General features: G+C 50.3%; 1 protein-coding gene across 1 annotated transcript in view; it reads left to right on the top strand.

Moving 5' to 3' along the window:
• Nucleotides 1–18,306, top strand: part of C8H4orf50 (chromosome 8 C4orf50 homolog) — an 88,338-nt gene that overhangs the window by 45,181 nt on the left and 24,851 nt on the right. The gene's annotated exons all lie outside the window — the stretch shown is intronic.

The following is an 18,306-nucleotide window of genomic DNA, read 5'->3' as shown; positions in this document are numbered from 1 at the left end:
CACAGAGAGATACAGACAGACAGACATGAGTGCATGCACACACACACAGGCATGCATGACAGCTCCAATAAAGCCCACCAATCTCAGCGCTAAAATGTAACCCCATGTCTAATACCTGCTTTTTAGTTCTTGTTTCTGGTGAAGCCTCATGCCGTGTCTTGTTATTTGTCTTGAGTGCTGGCCCTCGTGTGTGGAGGCCTGGGCCCTCTGGTGATCCCTGCCCCTTCTTGTCTTGCTCTGACGGACTGGCCTGGGCAGTGCCCTCCTCACCCATGGCTCATTCAAAGATAACACTGCTAGAGCCGCTCTGTCTGCTCTCTGGCTCAAACTGACTTCTGAGCACAAAAACCTACAGGGTCCTCCAAGTCCTCCCCCACAGTTCCTGATGTCCCACAGGCTCACCCCAGAGACTCAGGCTGACAGCATTGATAGTGTAGCTCTGTGGCTGCTCCCCTTCCCATCCCAGGGGGATGGAGAGATGACTCTAATCTGCTGGTCAGACTGGAAGGCAGACACATAACCCTATCTGGAGGATGCTGGAGAGGCAAAAGAACCCCTGCTACAGTGCTCCTGTAGCTGGTCCTTCCTTTGAGTTCTGGAAGGGAACGTGGTTTCAGAGGTGAGATGCTGATACGGCTTGTCTGATGCCCAGGAGTGACTGGTGGAGGGCTTGTAGACAGGGAGGAGGGTGAAATCGCATGGCCCCGAGTGATGTGGAACCAACAGCTACACAGCCACATAGAGTTACATAAGATGTCTGGGGTCATCAAACTATTTGGCCTGTCTCATTGTGCAGAGCCCGGAGGCAAGCCTATAAGAAGATCCAGTGCAGGGATGTGGTTCCCTTTGGAGGGTCATGGGAACACTGGCCTGAGGCTAACATGCAGGAGCCATGGGGCCTTTCAGTGTTAAGGGTGTGTTCTCCTACCATTGAGAACAAAAGCCTTTGCTTCCCCTCTGCCACCAGCCCAATGCCTGCATGTTTCGCTTTCTCAGTGGCAGGGCTTGACAACGCAACTGGTCTCCATCTCCAGTCCCTTGGCTGTGACTTGGTAATGATGGTCTCTTAGGACTGTCATAGGAGGAAGTGAACACGCGATAAGATGTCTGATGCCAGCACAGTAAGTGCTTGGTAAGCATTGGCTGTCATTGTCATATCTTCCTTGAATAAGAGATGTGAGCTGCCATCCCATAATCAGGGGACACAGAGACTTACTTTTTTTTTCTCTTCTCCAGCTGTCCCTGTCTTCAGGCTCAGCCTGGATTCTGGACAGTGCCCAGCAGTGGGGATCCGGAGCTTTCCTTCTGCTAAGGGGCAGAGGCAAAATATCCCATCCTCCCTTCCTAGCAGGCAGTCTCTTGCCGCTCTACAGCTCCTGGAGGAGGCTGGCTTCCCACCAAGCACTCAGGCAGAGTGTCTGCAGCAATTCCCAAGCCAATAAATCACTGGCAGCAGGCGTGAAGTTGACAGGGCCACTCGCTCTCTGGGGCCACTTCACAGCCTCCATAAATATTTGAAGCTGAGCCTTCCGAGAGCACTTTAAGAAATCGGTCTCGGTCTTGGCCCTCGGTGAGTGGGGAGTGCCTTTGTCTTTGTCTTAGAGGCTTGTGGTTGTGGGTGAAGCTGGAAAGATGCCGGGGCGCCTTGCAGACTTAGCTCAGCTTTGCTAGGTACAAAGGCAGCGACAAAAGGTCTTCCGTGCACAAACCTAGGAAGGACTAGGCCACTGTGTCTCAGCCAGCTGCTCACCCATGGCCACCGAGTCTCAGCCAGCTGCACAGACAGCCTTCAGGATGAAGCATGGCATGCTGCCCTGGGGTCCTTAGGCCTCATGTCCTAGGCCTTGTTCTGGGCTTTTCCATTATGTGTCTTTCCCCATCTTGAAGAAAAGGTCAGAGCTCCCTGCCTGTCCTACTCTGTTCCCTCCTAGAAGGGAGCAAGGACAAAGACAACTCAAGATGTAGGCGGGGCCTGTGGGCTTAGTCTTAGTGCACTTTGGTTTTCAGTTTGAGAGAGAATGAACAGAGAATTCCCATTTGCCCTTGCCTTTCCTTCCCCAATATCAGTATCTCGTGAAACCAACCACAGTATGGATCTAGGACTTGGTGGGTTTGGTTTCCAGGGGAAATGGGAGCCACTGAAATGCAAGCAAAACTCACATAGCTGTGGCCACTTGGCTTGGCTTGGGGCTTGGGAGATGGAACCATGTCCAGGTTATATCCTAGTGAGGCTGCCAGTGGACCACACCCTCGGTCAGCTATATGTTATCAGAGGTCAGGACTTGGGACAAGGATGGTGAAGGCCAGGCAGGAGCTTGGCCTGCAGGAGCTGGAAACAGCCACTCCTCTGCTGAGGCCTCTGGAGAGGCCGGCAACCAGAATAGCAAGCCAAAAAATAATTTATCAGTCAGTTGTCAACAAGCCACGTGCAGGACTTCCCCAGGAGTCTAGCCAAAGCCGGTGAGTTAAGTGTGCTCTTCCCCGCTAGTTGTGAGGCATGTCCATGGGGAGGCCTGGCTTTACTTGTGTGGTTGAAGAGTGGCTGTGTTGAGTGTGGTTTCCCTCCCTAGGGCCTCATTCATCTTCCTTTGACTCTGGGAGGCGGGCGTGGAGGGGAGAACTGGAGCTGGGTCTCCTTGTCTCCTGCCAGCTCCTGCCCCTGGGCTTCCAGGCAGACAATGTGTGGAGTGTGACCTAATGGCCTAAGCAGATGGGACACAGGGTGGGACTATGGGGTAGGAAGCTGCCCATGAGTATACAGGAGTATCCTCCTGGTGGAAGTGCTGCACCCTGAAAGTGTGTGTGTGTGTGTGTGTGTGTGTGTGTGTGTGTGTGTGATGCTGCCAGGGAAGAGGAGGTGTCAAAGTGAGGCATCCATAGAAGCTAAGTCCCTTCCATATCTCCCCAAGGTGAGCTGTTCCCAGAGAGAGCATGGTGTGCTGTAAGCCTGTACTGTCACATCCCGCTGTGGGACACACCGTTTGCTGTCATAGACAAGCCTTGCCCAGGGGTGTGTCAGTAGAGGGAGGCTGGCAGTCAACCCTACTGGCAGTCAGACTCTCTTCAAAGGTGATGGTTTCTCTGGGTTTAGCTGAGCACTGTGTGGGTCCACGTACGTCCAAGGAGGCTGAGGTAAGGGAAAGTTTGTAAACAGAAAACAAAAGGAGTACAGAGATGTCAACACAGTAAGTTGTCATTATAGAGACCTAGCCTGGTGCTGTACAAAATAGTCAGGCGTGAACCTACAGTGCTGTGACGGCCTCTGCCCATGGTTACACCTCCAGTAGGTCCTGCATTAGTTCTTGGAGCCAAGTTTGTGTGGTAAAATCTCCTCTCCTATCACCTCTGGCTTTAGTTACCATTGCTCATTGTTTTTATGAGGGTAGCAGCAGTGACTCCATTTCTGCTGGCAGCTTTAACATAGTAAATGTGTGTTTGTGTCTTAGTTCCAGCAATGGCTAACCTGCTTCCACCTGCTGGGCTCACAGTTAGGAGGAAAGGACCACAGGGGATGCTGGGAAGCTGTGAGATGGCCCTTGGGGACAGATGATAAAGTGCTGGAGAGAGTGGGTGGCCCTTGCTGAGCCCTGAAAGGGGATCATCTGACGATAGCGAGGTGGTTGGCTTCAGGGCCAGGCCAGTGGGTGCCAGATACATCTAGCACTGTGTTTGGTTCCTGTTTCTTTTGGAGGCAGGAGGCCCGCTATAAACATCATAGAAAGCAAGGATGTAGACAAACCCACAAAACCCTGCTGGAGTGTGTGTCCTGAGGGCAGAGCCTTGTGCTCTTCTCAACCTGGGTTAGCCAGCTGTAGCTTTCGGCTGCAGCCCTTGGAGACCTGGCTTCTGCTGGCAAAACACCTCCATGGTGACACCGTCTTCCACCATCCTTGCTGACACAGCCTGGTGACATGCTTCATGCTGTGTCCTGAAGCATTTCTAATTCAGAGGCAGCTTCTCACGCTTTCCCTGCCTACTCTGAAGGCGTAAGTCACAGACAATCCCACACCAGTTTGGAATTATGATTAATAGAATGGTTATTTATTCAAAGGGGAAAAAACTTACAGATTACCGTCCCAGACAACAGCCTCTCCGCGCGAACAGGAAAGGAGTCCAGGGGCCGGAAACGGAGCCGGAAGACAAAGACAGAGTGGAGGACAGCCGTTGCTTTTTTTAAAGGGAGAGAGACCACGCCCCAATGGGCTGGTAACTCAGCGGCGATTGGCTGAAGGAGCTGAAGGAACTCCCACAGCACTACTCAGAGAAGCAAATGGCTTAGAAGCTAAGCATCCCTAACTCCCACCCCTTGCTTCGGATTCAGGTTCTGACCCTCACTTATCTCCAGGGTCTCAGTGTTCTGGCCTATGGGATGGAGGTGTCTGGCTTCCAGCATGACAGGAAGGAGTGAGTCACACTCTGCCACACTAAGAGGGCTCAAATACGGAAGAGCTGCAGCATTCTTTCCTCTGTGTGACCCTGGCAGTGTGATCTTCATAGCTGGGGCACAGGAAACACCAGAGTGTGGAGAGGTGAGCAGGACTCAGCTGCACAGGAGGCCCCCGGCAGAAGAGGTTCGGATAAAGGACGTGTGCTGATCTGAGCTTCGTGTGACAGCTTGCAAGTGACCTCTGGGGCAGAGCTGGTCACAGTCTAAAGTGCCGTATTTGTGCCATGGTTGAAATGTAGGGTCAGTGTGCCGTGGGGCATGAGACACGACACACACGGGAGCCACGATCCCTGGGCTCAACACAGAGAGGTCTCTGGGGAAACCCAGAACCATAAGGGTCAACACTACTGCAGGCGCTCTTCCAGGCAGTAGTGAGAATGCAAGGGAAAGGGGACCTTACGAAGACAGGAAGCATCTGGGGTCCAGAATGCCCTTCTTGCCCTGGGAGCAGAAGGCAGGCCGTGTCCTGGGATGATGAGAGATTCAAGCTCTGAGTGACAGAGGCTGCGGAGAGAGGAGGAAGAATTGGGGCAGCTGATGTAAAAGGGGCCGTAAACTGGTTTCCAAGTAGGCATGGTTGTGCACCTCAGCACTTTTTGGGTGGAGATAGAGAGATCTCTAAGTTTGAGGCCTTGGAGAGGAATAGCAAGATCCTCTGTCACAGAAAGGCTGGATGGGGGAAGGAACAAAATTTAAGCTCATTTTGGAAAACATTTTTGCATGGAAAATGTCAATATTTGTGAAATCAGGCAGAATAGTAAAAGGTTCCAGTGTGCTTGCTCATTATTCAGCTTCAACAGAGATTGGCTTGAGAGCAGGCTCCTGCGTCAGGACCCTGCCCCGTCCCCTCTCTCCCTCCACTACACTATTTGAACGTGGAGCTAGACAAACCTTATTCAGTTTATGAACGTTTCAAACACTGATCATCGTGCTCCAAATAAGTGATAGCTCTTTAAGTCTATCAAACATTCAATCAGTTCAATTTTCTAATTATTTTACAAATTATATTAGCATTTTTATGGTTTACTTGAAACTAAGTCTAACTAAGGTCTCATTATAGCTGATTAGCATGTCTTTTTTGTTTGTTTGTTTGTTTTGTTTTTTAAAACAGCGTTTCTCTGTGTAATAGCCCTACATGTCCTGGAACTAGCTCTTATAGACCAGGTTGGCCTCGAACTCACAGAGATCTGCCTGCCTCAAAGGCATGCACCACCACCACTCAGCTGGCATTTCTTTTTTGAGGTAGATCTATGTAAGACAAATTTACCTCCTTACATAGGAGTGTGGTCACCTGCTGTGTGACCATCTCCTCAATCCCTCTCCAAAGCATTTCCATCTTCCCAAACTGAAGCTTTGTCCCTATGTAACATGAACCATCCACCTGCCTTGGTAATCACCTGTCTACTTTGTGTCTTAAAGAAAGTGACAGTGTCTAGGCCCCTCATATTTATGGACCCGATGGAATTTGTTCCCTCGTACCTAGCTTTGTTAGACTTCGTACAATGTCATGAAGGTGTGTGTGTACAATAGAGTGTACACACTAATTTCCTCCCTCTTAAAGGCCGGATATGCTTCACCTGGATAAACCTGCCACAGTTTGATCAGCCATCTGTCTATCAAACCATTCATCTGTCTGCCCACCTATCAATCTTTCCACCTAGCCACCCTACCATTCCTTCATTCACCCATATATCTACCCTACCTATTTATCCATCCATCCCTCCATCTATCCATCCATCTATCCATGCATCCATGCATCCATCCATCTATCCATGCATCCATGCATCCATCCATGCATCCATCCATCCATCCATCCATCCATCTATCCATCCATCACATATCATCCATCTGCACACAAATGGCCTTTTATCTCTTTTAATGCACAAGTTTCCCCTTCTCTCTTCTTAATTTCTGCTCTCATCTATGGAAGAAACTAGGTCACTGTCCTTGTTTTGCACAGTGGGTCTCACTGGTATGTCTCAGTGGTGTGGTCGTGGTCCTACCCTTCTCTATCTACCCTAGACTTTGCCTCTGGTCCAGATTCATATTTCTGAGGACTAAGCATGTCTTCAGTCACTGAGCCATGCCCCATTCTCTGGATATCCCTCTCTCTTAGAGCACAGTGGCCACATGTACCAACTCCTTATGTGTCTCCCTAAGATTAGAAGCTGTTGATACCAACAGTAAGGAGTCTCTGCAGATTAAAGTGCATCTTTGAGAATGTTCACGGCAATGGGGACATTTGTGCCATTGTCAACGATGCAGATTCAAGAAGCAGAGGCCACAGAGGAGGCACCCTGGCTGTCTTACAGCACCCACCTACTCCCCCAGCACTGAGAAAAGGGGCTTTTAAAGTTCGGTTCAGAGAGATGGCAGGCTTAGGACAGGCATCTGGGCAGACGTCCTTGTAGACGTGTTCCTTACACAAGGCTACCGGTGGGGTCTTTGTAATAGGTTACAGATCTGGTGATAGTTCCTGCTCGCAGGCCTTCATGGTCCCTTCTTCCAGCACCCCCTGGCTTCATTTGTTGTTGCTATTAAGGTTCAGCAGGGGCTACTCCATTTTGAATCTGAGGACTCTCAGAATGCGAGGAGAGAGCTGCTCTTGGATATGAAATTTAAGTGTGCTACTAAGGAACTCAAGTGTTGCGAGGCCTATTTATATTGGATGGAAAGTGGATTCTAGAAACTTCTCTCCTCTCTCCAGGCTTCTCATTGTGTTTCCTATTAGATGTACCAAACTGGAAGACAGAGACTAAGGAAACCCCAGTCATACTCTTCTTAGGGCCAACCATTGTGATCATCCTCTCCGAGTGGTCTCCTGGGCCTGGAGAACAGATGGATCTAGGTCCAATGTATGGGAAAACACAGATAGCAAAAATTTCTAGCTCATGGTTAATGAGTGTCTGGCATAGGCTCAGTATTTGTTAGATGCTCATGGTAAATTCAGGTCTCCTCCATATGAAAAAGGGCAATCCTCAATGAACTACTGTCTCCCTCTCCAAGGTGAAGGTGTTGTGTCTGATTTAGCCTCCAGGCCCCTCCTGGGTCAATGTGTTCCCCGACTTCTTTGCCCACTGAATATGCCCCACGTGAGTAACCAAATCTTCAGATGCTCCAAGCTCACATTCATGAAGCACTTTCATGAGGACAAATGGAATTTTCTCTCTTTCTATCTGAGAGATGGCAATTGGACCCAGCTCATCCAATGCAGCAGAAGACATAGGCAGTGAAGTGAGTCTGGTGAGATTTAGCCTCAGCTGGAGCCTGGGTACCAGTAACCACTTGGTCCCTGGGGGACGTGTGTCAACCCCTGTCATGAGAAGGCCTGAAGGATGATGGATGGGGAGGTCATGGCCTCGCAGGGCTGTGTAATTAGACTGATGCTACCAAGGGATACCCGCTAACACACATATTCTGGTTTTCCTTCACAGTGGGGGCTGGGGGTTCCAGAAAGCCCGGGGCCTCCTGCTTAATGGGAGGGCTGTACAAAGAGCCACGCCCTCCCCAAGCAGGGTCAAGAATTGGAGCCATGGGTTTCCATTAAAATTCACTTTAGAAACCTAATGGCAAGCTTGGAAGTGTAGCTCATTTGATAGAGTGATTACCAAACCTGCAGGGGTCCCTGGGTTTTATCTCCCTTCCCCCACAGAATAAACCACTCATGGGTACCACATGCCTGTCACCCCAGCACTTGGGAAGTAGAGGCAGGAGGATCAGAAGGTCAGGGTCATCCCTAGCAACATAATGATGTTGTGGCTAGGATGGACTATATGAAATAGGCTGAGGGGTTTGTGGATGGACTGAGCTGCAATGGTGCTGATCCTGGGAGGAATGGAGCCGAAGATTGACAGTGCTTTAAGCTGACTAGACGATTTCCAAACATTGCCTGGAGACCATGGCCTCCCACGCAGTGCCTCCCCACTCCTGGCACCACCGATAGAGATGAGCATACTTTGAACAGCGTGATTTCTGTTTACCAAATCAAATATGTTTATTTGGGCGAATTGGGGAAATGCAAACAAATAAAGCAGCAAACAAAACCACCAGGAATTCCAGAGCTGAGAGATGGTGAATTGACTCCCAGGCAGCTGTACTTTTGCAGTCATTGAGTTCCCACAGTGATAATGAACTAATGAACGATGTCTCCAGCACTGTGTGCTTCACCAGCGTCACACTTGGGAGGTGCAGGAAGGCGTGTTGGTAAAGACGGTGCATTCTGGAGCTGGTCAACCCTCTTCATAAACGTCATTAGATGCTCTTTATCCTGCTGGGCCTCCATTTCCCCATCAGATCCTGTCATGGACATCAGTGTGTTCCCGTACAAAGGCTCAGAACAGGGTATGACACTCTAATGAACTGTCACCTACAAGTTCAAGTGTTAACATTTGGTCCCCAGCTGGTAGCACTGTTTTGGGAGGTGGAAGAACTGTAGGAGATGGGGCCTGGTTGGAAGAAATAGGTCTAGGGGTTGTGCTTCCCAAAAGTATCCTTCCCAGCTCTCTTCCTGTTTCTTTCTTTCCTTCCTGTGCCAGCAAGGGGATGTTCCCTGCTGTGATGCTTAGTTTCGCCTCAGGCCCACAGCAGTGGAGCCAGATGGCTATGGACTGAGACCCCTGAAACTGTGATCAGGGGCAACCCTTCCTCCTTCAGGCCTTTTCTCTCAGGGATTGGTCATAGCCATGGGTCCTAGGGTTTCTGTTGCTGTGAAGAGACACCATGACCATGGGACACTTATAAAGGAAAACATTTCATTGAGGGAGATTGCTTACAGTTTCAGAGGTTCAGTCCGTTATTATCATGAAGAGGAGCGTGGCGGCATGTAGGTAGCCATGGTACTAGAATAGTAGCTAAGAGAACTACATCTTGCAGGCAACAGGAAGTCGACTGAAACACTGGATGGTATTCTAAGCCTAGGAAACCGCAAAGCCCACTCCCTCAGTGACATGGTTCCTCTAACAAGGCCATTCCCACTCCAACAAAACCACACATCCTAATAGTGCCACTCCCTATGAGATTATGGGGCCCGTTACATTCAAACTACCACACCGTGAGAAGCCGCACTAGTAAAGGCACACACGCCTTTTCCCTGAATGTCTAACATGGATATCACCTTCATTTAAATAAATTCTCTATATTTGGCCCTACTATGTGCTAATCCTCTTTTAAGCTTTCATCCATGTTGCCATATTCAGTTCCCAAAATGGCACCCACAAAGCCAGCTTCACTGATACTAACAGTGACGGAGTGCTCGGAGCGGATTAGGCACTTTGCAAGTTATGTGTCAGCCATCGGATCCAGAATTCCAGTCCTCCAATCCAAATGCACCCCCAAATCCCTGTCCTGTTCCTAGATTGCCCCAGCTGGACTCCCTAAATTGGCCTGCTCTTGGACCACCCACTCCCAGACTTGGCTCCGGTAAAGTCGGATTGATACCCAAGGTGCCACTGTCAGTGTCTCTGGTGCTGGTCATTGCTGCTTGCTGTGGCCTGTGTGCCTCGAACAAAGGCCTTGGTGGCTCACTTATGATCCACTCTCTCCCTCCTTCCCTTCCTCCCTACCTCCCTCCCTCCCTTCCTCCCTCCCTCCCTCCCTCCCAGGGATTTCAAACCTGCTGTGGTCTCTCCCTTAAGCATCAGGATGTAGCCAGGGTGGGGTGTTCCCTGGGAGCCATTCCTGTCCCCAGGAAGCACAATCAGGCTGAAAGCTCTTCTGGGTGGGAACAGCTGTCAGGGTGCGGGGTGCTCCTTAGGGCTGTAGCTGGAACCCAGAAAAGACAGGGAAATAGGGTCTTTAGCTTGAGAGGACTTGGGGCCGTTGCACCTGAGAAGCAGGTAATAGAAAGGGGTGTCACAATAAATGGGGAGAAGTCTGTCTGGCGCCAGGCCATTCTAGTTCAGTCCTTTGCGCCACCAAATAACTCCGTTTCCACCTCAGCTGCTACATGACCCAGAGGTGCTACCTCCCCAGCAAGGCTACTGCGGGGACCTGGAGTGCATATGCTCAGGTGTCCTGGGTGTGTCAGCATGGGTTACGACCCTCTGGAGCAAAGGTTTTACCCACTGTGCTTTAGGGGTAAAGCACAGGTGTGAGGAAATGTCACTCGACAGAAAACACCCAACAGACATGTTTGTGCTCTGGGCCCCACCATCCTGTGGGGGTTCCGGGGAAGAGTTACAGAGTGCAGGGGGATGGGATGGAAGGGAAGAGAGAAGCTATGTGAATAGTTAAGACAGTTCTAGAAACTGGAGCCAATACACTAGTGTTCACAGCGATCTGAACACAGTAGTACAAGATGGCCAGCACTGGATCCCTTGAGACCAAAGACAGACGCCAACAGGTAGATGTAGGATTGTGGAGCACAGTTTATGACAGGAGCGTCATCCTGCGTCAAGGGTCAGAAAATGATGTGTATAGAGTGATTAGGACGAAAGTGACCTTATCTAAGCTGGAGTGCCCCTGCTTTACCTTAACCTAACATGGCCAAGTACATTCTTGGTGCTGGGGTCTCATTGCAGATCTCCATAGCATTCTGGTGGCTTTATCTGTTTAGAATGTACTGGGAAGCTATGTGGGCAAAACCCATTGCAGTTACCTGGGACAACTCAACATGGCTGTCCTGCTGAATCCGCACAGTGGAAACATATCTACCTGTGAGCCCTGCAAGCTTCAGCAAATCACCCCTTAGGGACTCACTTCCTCACTAGCAAATAGGGACAATAACTATACTTAACTCACAGGGTTACAGTTTTAGCTCCTCTCTCTCTCTCTCTCTCTCTCTCTCTCTCTCTCTCTCTCTCTGTGTGTGTGTGTGTGTGTGTGTGTATGCCTTCTATCTTTTGAGACAAGGTCTCTTATTGACATGGTCTCACTGACTCATGCAGGCTGCTAGCTAGCAAACCTCTATGTCTGCTATCTCTGATCCCAGAACAGGGATTACAGGCACCCACCACAACCCTTTATGTGGCTTCTGGGGGATCGAACTCTGGTCCTTGTGCTTGTGCAGCAAGCACTCTATTGACCTTAAATAGATCCATCACAGGGCATAATACAAAGGACATGTGAGTCTCCACCACCACCATCACAACACTGATTTAGAAAAAAGGAGGGTGTGTTGTTTGAATACTATTGGGCTGTTGCTACCCAAAGCTTGCATCCTCCAAGCCCCATTGCTTCGTTTATACATTTGTAAGGCTTTGCTCTGCAGGGCGGCTTTCTGCTGGCCTCACCCTCATTCATCAGAAAGTCCACTTGGGCTGTGGAGTAAAGCAAGGCCTTGTGATTGGTGGCTGAGGGTGGTTGGTGCCCACTTTTGGTGACCATCTCTCCAACAAGGATGCACCCCTTTCTTTCGCACGGCCCTCAGCCTCGTGGAGGTTTCTTTGGGTTTCTGCACGTGGAGGTGTAGAGGCGGAGCTGAGAGAGAGTGGGATCTTGAAGGTCTCCTGAGGTGCAAGCTTGCCATTCTCACAGTGACACTGCTTCTCTCTCTGGTGTGAGGAGGTGCCAAGTTGTTCCAAACCTGAGGAGACAGGCTACTTCTTGCCAGGAGGAGCAGGGCAGGTCCCGCTCCAAATAGCTGTGCCCACAGAGATGGGAGGGATTTTCATGTGAGCTTTACCAGCCCCCCCCCACTACAGCAATAGGATTTACCCAGTATTCAGCACCATAAAAACCAATGGTGATGATGGTAGGAGTCCCGCTGTACTCTGGGACCAAGAGAAGGGCACCTGGGTGCTTCCGGTGAGAATGAATGAGCTGTGCTGTACTGAGAAGGTGCCTGTGATCTTTAGTGTGTGGTGTGTAGATTCCCACCACACGTCAGGATTGAGAAGTTGTGTTGACTTTTATTTCTGCATAAACCAGCAGGGGCACTGGGTTCTCATGGTACCTGGAGAGCATTGTGTAGGTTTGGGAGTGGTTTTCACTGGCAGGGGAACTAGAATGATCCAGCCATAGTCTGTGTCTAGGAGACCTTGGGAAGCCTTCTGTCAAATGTCTCTGGTCTCACTTCTCCGTCTGCTTATTGGTTGCTCCTGCTTTTCAGCTTCTGAAACCTGTGAGTCTGGGGTTGGGAAGGAAGACGCAGTTCTGGGTTACATATAATCGGTGGTAGAAAAGCTCTCCTGCCAACAACTAGAGAGGTAATTACATAGTTATAGCTTCAGAAGGTGGCTGATGCTGCAGAGACTAAAGGAACCACGTGTGTGCCAGGAGAAGCCTAGAAAATCTGGTGTCCTCCACCATGTGCAGCAGGTACAAGTAAGTGAGTTGGGATCTGGAATGTTCCTCAAAGACCCACCTGTGCAAAACTTGGTCATTGGCCTAAGGTAACACCTGGAGGTGTAACTTCTTCAGGAGGTGTGGCCTAGAGGAGGAAGTGAGGTGTAAGGTCATTAGGAACACGTCCTTCAGTGGGATTCTGAGACTATGGCTCCTTCCTCTCTTTTTGCTTCTTGACTGCCATGAGGGGAGACAATTCCTTCACCACATGTTCCTGTCTTGAGAGTCTCCTGTGCCACAGGCCTAAAGCAATGGGACAAAGTGACCGTGGGGCAGACCTCTAGGGACCTTCCTCCTTGTAAGTTGAATAACTAAGGTGTTTTTTTCACCAGTTGGAGAGTCAACAGGTGCACCTAGTCCAGGCTAGGAACCCGGCCAGAGACCATCTGTGGCAGGCAGGAGGGGCTTCCTACACCTGGCTGGCCACTCCCATCGATGCAGACACTCCACAGAGGGCACCGCTGTGCAGGGCAGCAAGAGGAAGATGAATAATGAGTCCTACAAACAGCAGAGGCCAGGTCTTCCCAGCCTCCACGCTGAGATAAAAAGGATGGACCTTCAGGGTTGGCCAGGGAGACAGGCTCAGCCAGCGGCAGCAGGTCTTAAATCCAGAGTCTCCATATCTGAGGGAAATCTCTGAGAGGCCAAGTGATCTCACGGAGCCTCAGAGGTCCACCCTAGGGCCATTGTGGAAAAGCGAATCGGTGCATAGGGGGCACGAGGACACGAGAGACACTGGTACCTCCCTGGGCTGGCAGTCTGGGTGGCGAGTGATTTGCTTGGTTTCTCCCATAAATCAAAGAAGCCGATGAGCCCAGGCCTCGAGAGGAGGCATGCTCCTTGATGGAGGGGCCATCTGTCTCGGCAGGAAACTTGGAAGATGGGGTGAAGGAAAGGCGGAAGCGAGGCATCATTTGTCTCTGGTGACGAGAGGGAGAAGAAAGCTGGCAGCGTATTATGAAAGGGCTGTGACAGGTTTTCGCAGTGAATAAGAAGAATTGGTCTTGTGTGATATTAAGCAGAATTGAAACTGGATGGATTCAAATTAAGTTGGAAAAAAACTAAAACAATTATCTGAGACCTGGGGGTGAATCAGCCCAACTGTCTCGCTGCAGAAACTGAGGCCCCGGGAGAGCTAAACATTGGCTTGATCAGGGGCCTAGTATCTTGGCGATAAAGCCATTCTGCTTTCTTTTTTGTATCTGTACAAATGTGTGCAGGTACACATGTCTGCACATGCGTGTGGAGACCAGAGGTCAGAGCCAGGCGTCTTTCTCAGACACTTTCGGCCTTCCCCTTTTTTTTCTGGACACAGAATCGCTGGGTGAGCTCCATCTTGAGTCTCTGGCCAGCAAGCCTTGGGGATCATCCTGCCTCCACCTCCCCCACGTGGGGGCTACAGGTGCATGCTGCCGTGCCAGGCTTTTGGACACAGCTGCTGGAGAACTGGGCTCGGCTTCTCCTGTGGGCACAGCAAGCACCGTACTGATTCCCAGCCCCTGGTTCACCTGGTGCTGGGAGGGAAATGGATACTTGGGGGTTCTATGTCAGGCCTGGCCCTTTCCACACCTCCTTCCTGGCTGTCACATGTTGAGTGCTCTCCTCTTCCACAAGTTCCAGCTGCCATTGGAACCGGCTTTACCTTGGTAGATCATGGAGCCGACTGACTGTGGGGTGAAAGCTCTGGAGCCCTGAACTGTACAAACCTCTCCTTGTTAAGGCTTCCTAGCTCAGGCTGTCATTCATGTGCCCTTGTGAAAGAGAGCTTCTCCATGTCTCCCCCTCTTTCTCTCTCCTCTCTCCTGACGCCCCTTCCAGACTCCCCCCACGGCAGGCATCCCCAGGACCCTAGTCAGGATCCTCGTATTTAGGATTCTTTTCTGTCCTGAAGAAAGGCTTTGATCCATCCTAGCTGACTGCCTCAGCACCCAAGACTATGTCAGCACCAGCCTGAGAATGGTGGCATCATGGGCGTCAGGACGCCGGGAACATTGCTATTGCCCAGACCATATGACATGGGCCCCAGAGCTCTGCAAGGGTGAGTCGTGACCGTGTTGAGAATGACTCCCGAGGTCAGCCTGAACTTAGAACCCGAGCCACTCATGGTCAGTGCTGGGGATATACAGAGGAGCAGAAATTTGAATCCCATGAGCAAGTCATTGCATCTGAGCTTGCTATGTGCCAACATGGTGAATAAGGGGGTATTCGACAGGTGACAGGGCGAGTGAGGAAGGGGTAGACATAGGTGCATAGGAGTGGGGTGGAGTGGGAGTGGAGGGTGGACGGACTGGAAAGATCCAGGCACTAAATTCCTTGATGTGACTACAGACTCAGCCTCAGAACGTCCCTGAAGGTGACAGGTAGCATCTACACTATGACTCAGGCAGTGGTAAACCTGCCCCATGAGACAACTGCTTTGACCTCAGCTCACAGACAGATATCACAGGAACTGTGGAGATGTCTGAGATGGAGGGTGAGGAGGTGACTAGAGTGTGGGGGATGGAGTCATGTCTCAAGTTTACAAAGCAGACTTGCAGTTCTTTCTCCTTGGCCTGCCTATTCAGAGCTGCATTTCCTGGGTGCGGGTGGAGGAGGCTCTTGGTCTTTAGCATCCTTTCCTGTTTGTGAGGTGAGAGCACAGGTGCTCCCCGGCTCAGCAGCTTTCCATCCAATGAACTCAGCATAACTGAACCTGAAACCACTGCAAGTTGGAAATGCTGAGACTCTACCTCACTGTGGGAGACCTAGGTCAGCAGCACGTGCCCTATTGGAGGGTCCCTGTATGCTGCTGGGGCAGAGTTTGCTTCTGCTGTTGAGCAGGGAGGGAGAACTGTGTCTCCTGTCACTAGCCTGGAGAGATCAGTAGTCAGTTCAACGTTAGGTTTTGCTGGAATGGACACTGACATAAAGTTTAAAAATCATGGGATTGTACCATCTGTGATGGCTACATGGGTCCAACTACCTGAGAGAGTGAAATGAGCCTTCCACACCAACTAGAGCTATGAACGCATGCATGCGTGCTTATATGTGTGCATGCGTGAGTGTTTGTGTGTGTGTGGGCTATCTCTCACCTCGCGTGCACTTTCTAGGAAAGAGTTTGCGTGTGTCTTTTGCTTTGTTCACCAATTGTAATGCTGTTATCCAGTTCTTCTTTGTCCAGGACACAAATTGAACTCAGGAGCAGGCCAGCCATGTATCCTGGACTCCCAGTGGATGGGCCCACCCAGGGCCCACCGTAACTCTCACTCTGTCCCTGAGGTTTCTTTCCAGTGGGGTTTGAACCAGCCCTCGGTCATCCTCATCTGTTTCACTGGGATAGGACCAGGCTCTTGCTCCCACCGTGAGCTCTTCTAGGCAGCCGGAGCAGCTTGCTCACTAATGCGGGAGGCTTTGCCACAAGCCTCTCCTCTCATTCCATCCAGCCAGCATGGACACAGAAGTGAATTTAAACAGGGGATCCAAGGAGATCGACATTGTAACACACAGCCACACAGCAAACTGTGAACATGTTTGCATGCCCTTGTGGGGAGGGCCAGGTTCTGGAGCAAGCCCAAGGTAGTTGTGTATCTGCTTGTCCAGATGTACTGTAGATCAGTAGTGTCTGCTTTGTATAGATCAAAGCTACTGCCTGCACCTTGTAGGACCACTCTGGGGAGGGTTAGCTACGTGTTATTTAAAGTTCTTGAAAATGCCTGGTGTTTTGAGGTCCACAAAGCTCGTGTTGGCTTTTCTTAAAGTGTTATGAGAGGGGGTAACTGGAAAAATGGGCTCAGATATATTAGGGGATGAATTCAGTTGGCACTAGTGACAAAAGTGACCCAAAGATGAACTTGGAACTGAGACCCAGAGGTGAGGAGACTGATCTCTGCAGGGAAGGTGAAATACCACCTGGCTGTGAAGAACAGCAGCAGAGCCTCTGCCTGCCAAACACCTGGGTGTGCAGAGACCGCCCAGCCTCTGGCCCTACATTTCGAGGGAGAGAGGGAGAAATCTGTGTCCACGAAAGGTTTGTGTTCCCTTGATTCTCAGTTCTGTATCACAGCACACAGTGCAGCATGGCTCCAGCGTTGGTCTTTCCAGGGTCTGCCTCTTGCTTCTCTGGCTTTCAGTGCAGCTAAAGTATCGCTGAATCCTGTAGACACATGTGGTGCAGCCTTTAAAGGCTATGAACACTCAGGAGACTATAAAGCAATCGTGTAAAAATCATCATAAGCTTCCAGTCTCCCAGGCTGGGGAGAGCCCAGGGCAGCTTGCTCACTGTGGGGTGGCTCTGGCGGAACCCACCATCATCACAACAGCCCTTAGCAATGAGACATCTTTAGTACTTCATCATCCTTCATGAGAGGATAGTACAGGAAGGTCACCACGTAGGATGTTCACGTGTCCCATTGACACCTGTCTCTTCAGGAGCACGGACAGATGGAGAATTCCACAGGCATCCGTTGGGCTGGGCCCACCTAAGTCACTGCTGCACATAGTTTTGGTGTTCATTCTGTGCCCCCAAACTGCTCACGTTCCTTGCTGCTCTGCTCACAAGGAGCTCACAGTGAATCTCATTTTCCTTCTACTTGGCTTTAAGTTCAAGTTGCTGTCATCACCAGGCGAGAAACAAGCTGAGGTTCTGAGTGCCTGGTTCTCAAAAGCACGCATGCCACAGTGGGCATCAGAGTCAAGCCATGAAGTATTAATACACAAAACAGTGTCCTTATGCCTAGCTGGAGTACTGGGCTTGGGATAAAGGAGTGTTTATGCACATACCCTAGCTTGAAAGAAATGACTGCTGGTAAATAAGTTGGAAGCCTGGACAGCACCCATACCCTTTGCATAGGTGCAAGTGATGAGCTTGGAGTTCCCAGTTTCTTGTACATTGGGAGCCTTAAATGAAGGCCCTTGAACAATCTATAATATAAGTAGTGGTGGTGGTTTGAATCCGAATGGCCCCCATAGGCTCCGAGGGAGTGGCATATTAGAAAGGATTAGAACATGTGGCCTTGTTGGAGTCAGTATGTGTGCATATATTTTTGCAGAGGGTATGTCACTGGGGGTGAGCTTTGAGGTTTCAGAAACTCCAGCCCAGCCCAGTGTCACTGTCTCTTCCTGCTGCCTGCCGACCCAGAGATAGAACTCTTCTAGTCTCCAGCACTGTGTCTGCCTGCGTGCAACTGTACTTTCTGCCACGGTGGTAATCGGTCAAGCCTCTGAACTGTCAGTCACCCACAATTAAATGTTTTCCTTTATCGGTGGTCATGGTGTCTCATCACAGCAGTAGAAACCCAAACTAAGACAGTAGCTTGAAGTCCATTCTCTGACATAGCATTATTTCAATGTAAGACCGATTTGAAAAGTCTCGAATTTTATAAAGGTATCACCATGTTGAAAACCTTCTTCTGCCAAGATTTACAAATAGAGCTAATGGGAAAGTGTACAGTGTTAATGGTCGCCAAGCATTTAACCATCAGGGTAATTTCTGTGTGTGTGTGTGTCGGGTAGGGATGGAATGGGACTGTGGTCCTTCGTGGTTCAGAGAGCATTTGGATGCCTCGGGTTTGATGAGAGCATACCTTCATCATTTCTAC

The sequence above is a fragment of the Myodes glareolus genome, chromosome 8 (genome assembly GCF_982192425.1).
Source record: "Myodes glareolus chromosome 8, mMyoGla1.1, whole genome shotgun sequence".
NCBI lineage: Eukaryota > Metazoa > Chordata > Mammalia > Rodentia > Cricetidae > Myodes > Myodes glareolus.
This window is presented reverse-complemented; position numbering and strand designations above follow the sequence as displayed.